Raw genomic sequence first — 4,213 nt, forward strand, 5'->3', positions numbered from 1 at the left:
CTGTGCAGGAGAATCCGTATAAGTGTTCGAGTGTTCGAACCGTAATGCGCAAGAAATGGTATGGAAACCCCGTATTTACATATCTGCCACTGTGCAGGAGAATCCGTATAGGTGTTCGAGTGTTCGAACCGTAATGCGCAAGAAATGGTATGTCAACCCCGTATTTACATATCTGCCACTGTGCAGGAGAATCCGTATAGGTGTTCGAATGTTCGAACCGTAATGCGCAAGAAATGGTACGGAAACCCCGTATTTACATATCTGCCACTGTGCAGGAGAATCCGTATAGGTGTTCGAGTGTTCGAACCGTATTGCGCAAGAAATGGTATGGAAACCCCGTATTTACATATCTGCCACTGTGCAGGAGAATCCGTATAGGTGTTCGAGTGTTCGAACCGTATTGCACAAGAAATCGTATGCAAACCCCGTATTTACATATCTGCCACTGTGTAGGAGAATCCGTATAGGTGTTCGAGTGTTCGAACCGTAATGCGTGAGAAATGGTATGCAAACCCCGTATTTACATATCTGCCACTGTGCAGGAGAATCCGTATAGGTGTTCGGGTGTTCGAGTGTTCGAACCGTAATGCGCAAGAAATGGTATGGAAACCCCGTATTTACATATCTGCCACTGTGCAATAGAATCCGTAAAGGTGTTCGAGTGTTCGAACCGTAATGCGCAAGAAATGGTACGGAAATCCCGTATTTACATATCTGCCACTGTGCAGGAGAATCCGTATAGGTGTTCGAGTGTTCGAACCGTAATGCGCAAGAAATGGTATGGAAACCCCGTATTTACATATCTGCCACTGTGCAGGAGAATCCGTATAGGAGTTCGAGTGTTCGAACCGTAATGCGCAAGAAATGGTATGTCAACCCCGTATTTACATATCTGCCACTGTGCAGGAGAATCCGTATAGGTGTTCGAATGTTCGAACCGTAATGCGCAAGAAATGGTACGGAAACCCCGTATTTACATATCTGCCACTGTGCAGGAGAATCCGTATAGGTGTTCGATTGTTCGAACCGTAATGCGCAAGAAATGGTATGTCAACCCCGTATTTACATATCTGCCACTGTGCAGGAGAATCCGTATAGGTGTTCGAATGTTCGAACCGTAATGCGCAAGAAATGGTACGGAAACCCCGTATTTACATATCTGCCACTGTGCAGGAGAATCCGTATAGGTGTTCGAGTGTTCGAACCGTAATGTGCAAGAAATGGTATGGAAACCCCGTATTTAAATATCTGCCATTGTGCAGGAGAATCCGTATAGGTGTTCGGGTGTTCGAACCGTAATGCGCAAGAAATGGTATGGAAACCCCGTATTTACATATCTGCCACTGTGAAGGAGAATCCGTATAGGTGTTCGAGTGTTCGAAGCGTAATGCGCAAGAAATGGTATGCAAACCCCGTATTTACATATCTGCCACTGTGCAGGAAAATCCGTATAGGTGTTCGAGTGTTCGAACCGTAATGCGCAAGAAATGGTATGTCAACCTCGTATTTACATATCTGCCACTGTGCAGGAGAATCCGTACAGGTGTTCGAATATTCGAACCGTAATGCGCAAGAAATGGTACGGAAACCCCGTATTTACATATCTGCCACTGTGCAGGAGAATCCGTATAGGTGTTCGAGTGTTCGAACCGTAATGCGCAAGAAATGGTATGGAAACCCCGTATTTACATATCTGCCACTGTGCAGGAGAATCCGTATAGGTGTTCGAATGTTCGAACCGTAATGCGCAAGAAATGGTACGGAAACCCCGTATTTACATATCTGCCACTGTGCAGGAGAATCCGTATAGGTGTTCGAGTGTTCGAACCGTAATGCGCAAGAAATGATATGTCAACCCCGTATTTACATATTTGCCACTGTGCAGGAGAATCCGTACAGGTGTTCGAAAGTTCGAACCGTAATGCGCAAGAAATGGTACGGAAACCCCGTATTTACATATCTGCCACTGTGCAGGAGAATCCGTATAGGTGTTCGAGTGTTCGAAGCATAATGCGCAAGAAATGGTATGCAAACCCCGTATTTACATATCTGCCACTGTGCAGGAGAATCCGTATAGGTGTTCGGGTGTTCGAACCGTAATGCGTAAGAAATGGTATGTAAACCACGTATTTACATATCTACCACTGTACAGGAGAATCCGTATAGGTGTTCGAGTGTTCGAACCGTAATGCGCAAGAAATGGTATGGAAACCCCGTATTTACATATCTGCCACTGTGCAGGAGAATCCGTATAGGTGTTCGGGTGTTTGAACCGTAATGCGCAAGAAATGGTATGTCAACACCGTATTTACATATCTGCCACTGTGCAGGAGAATCCGTACAGGTGTTCGAATGTTCGAACCGTAATGCGCAAGAAATGGTACGGAAACCCCGTATTTACATATCTGCCACTATGCAGGAGAATCCTTATAGGTGTTCGAGTGTTCGAAGCGTAATGCGCAAGAAATGGTATGCAAACCCCGTATTTACATATCTGCCACTGTGCAGGAGAATCCGTATAGGTGTTCGGGTGTTCGAACCGTAATGCGCAAGAAATGGTATGTAAACCACGTATTTACATATCTACCACTGTGCAGGAGAATCCGTATAGGTGTTCGAGTGTTCGAACCGTAATGCGCAAGAAATGGTATGGAAACCCCGTATTTACATATCTGCCACTGTGCAGGAGAATCCGTATAGGTGTTCGAGTGTTCGAACCGTAATGCACAAGAAATGGTATGTCAACCCCGTATTTACATATCTGCCACTGTGCAGGAGAATCCGTATAGGTGTTCGAATGTTCGAACCGTAATGCGCAAGAAATGGTACGGAAACCCCGTATTTACATATCTGCCACTGTGCAGGAGAATCCGTATATATGTTCGAGTGTTCGAACCGTATTGCGCAAGAAATGGTATGGAAACCCCGTATTTACATATCTGCCACTGTGCAGGAGAATCCGTATAGGTGTTCGAGTGTTCGAACCGTAATGCGCAAGAAATGGTACAGAAACCCCGTATTTACATATCTGCCACTGTGCAGGAGAATCCGTATAGGTGTTCGAGTGTTCGAACCGTATTGTGCAAGAAATGGTATGGAAACCCCGTATTTACATATCTGCCACTGTGCAGGAGAATCCGTATAGGTGTTCGAGTGTTCGAACCGTAACGCGCAAGAAATCGTATGCAAACCCCGTATTTACATATCTGCCACTGTGCAGGAGAATCCGTATAGGTGTTCGAGTGTTCGAACCGTAATGCGTGAGAAATGGTATGCAAACCCCGTATTTACATATCTGCCACTGTGCAGGAGAATCCGTATAGGTGTTCGAGTGTTCGAACCGTAATGCGCAAGAAATGGTATGGAAACCCCGTATTTACATATCTGCCACTGTGCAATAGAATCCGTAAAGGTGTTCGAGTGTTCGAACCGTAATGCGCAAGAAATGGTACGGAAATCCCGTATTTACAGATCTGCCACTGTGCAGGAGAATCCGTATAGGTGTTCGGGTGTTCGAGTGTTCGAACCGTAATGCGCAAGAAATGGTATGGAAACCCCGTATTTACATATCTGCCACTGTGCAATAGAATCCGTAAAGGTGTTCGAGTGTTCGAACCGTAATGCGCAAGAAATGGTACGGAAATCCCGTATTTACAGATCTGCCACTGTGCAGGAGAATCCGTATAGGTGTTCGAGTGTTCGAACCGTAATGCGCAAGAAATGGTATGGAAACCCCGTATTTACATATCTGCCACTGTGCAGGAGAATCCGTATAGGAGTTCGAGTGTTCGAACCGTAATGCGCAAGAAATGGTATGTCAACCCCGTATTTACATATCTGCCACTGTGCAGGAGAATCCGTATAGGAGTTCGAGTGTTCGAACCGTAATGCGCAAGAAATGGTATGTCAACCCCGTATTTACATATCTGCCACTGTGCAGGAGAATCCGTATAGGTGTTCGAATGTTCGAACCGTAATGCGCAAGAAATGGTACGGAAACCCCGTATTTACATATCTGCCACTGTGCAGGAGAATCCGTATAGGTGTTCGAGTGTTCGAACCGTAATGTGCAAGAAATGGTATGGAAACCCCGTATTTACATATCTGCCATTGTGCATGAGAATCCGTATAGGTGTTCGGGTGTTCGAACCGTAATGCGCAAGAAATGGTATGGAAACCCCGTATTTACATATCTGCCACTGTGCAGGAGAAT

This window comes from Camellia sinensis, unplaced genomic scaffold (assembly GCF_055761805.1).
Source record: "Camellia sinensis isolate YWXY unplaced genomic scaffold, ASM5576180v1 Unanchor14, whole genome shotgun sequence".
Classification (NCBI taxonomy): domain Eukaryota; kingdom Viridiplantae; phylum Streptophyta; class Magnoliopsida; order Ericales; family Theaceae; genus Camellia; species Camellia sinensis.